The sequence below is a fragment of the Seriola lalandi genome, unplaced genomic scaffold, assembly GCF_002814215.2.
Source record: "Seriola lalandi dorsalis isolate HSWRI2012SDOR001 ecotype SW California unplaced genomic scaffold, Sedor1 jcf7180001991961, whole genome shotgun sequence".
NCBI classification, from domain to species: domain Eukaryota; kingdom Metazoa; phylum Chordata; class Actinopteri; order Carangiformes; family Carangidae; genus Seriola; species Seriola lalandi.
The window spans coordinates 1-480 of record NW_019462627.1 but is presented as its reverse complement, the minus strand read 5'-3'; the positions used below and the strand labels follow the sequence as shown (position 1 = coordinate 480).

The 480-nt window shown below is 48.8% G+C and overlaps 1 long non-coding RNA gene across 1 annotated transcript; it reads right to left on the bottom strand.

Annotated features, from left to right (window-relative positions):
* Nucleotides 1-25: 25 nt before the first annotated feature.
* LOC111660773 (uncharacterized) lies at nt 26-393 on the bottom strand. The gene is made up of 3 exons (XR_002761176.2): nt 339-393; nt 167-238; nt 26-86 (listed from the first exon to the last, which is right to left on the bottom strand). It is a non-coding gene; the product is annotated as an uncharacterized LOC111660773 (long non-coding RNA).
* Nucleotides 394-480: the final 87 nt, after the last annotated feature.

Sequence of the window (480 nt, the reverse complement as noted above, 5' to 3'; positions counted from 1 at the left end):
ATAAAACTACTTTGTCTCTGACATACCCTGTCCCCAGGCTCTCCTTGCCTGCCTGGAGGTCCGGCCAGCCCATCAGCACCGTCGCCCTGAAAAACAACCTTAAGTCATTTCTCTGAGATAAACACTTCACATGCTCAACCACCATACTGGATCAATCTGCAGCTACCTTGTCTCCTTTGCTGCCCTGAGGTCCTGTTGGCCCTCTAGGACCTTGAACCCCTGGAGCTCCTGGAGTACCCTGATGATAAAAATCTAATTAGTAAATGCAAAATACAAAGATGTATACTCATCTGGGAACTGAACATGTCAGCACATCATCAGTGATTGACAGCACTTACTGAGGAGCCCTTCTCGCCCTTCACAGCCACCCCACTGCCTACTCCTGGAGGTCCCTGTCAGCAAAGAGAGATAAGAGCTGAGAATCATTATGTTTGCATGCTCCTCCGGATATTTCTGCAGTGAGAGGACAAGCTGGTGATA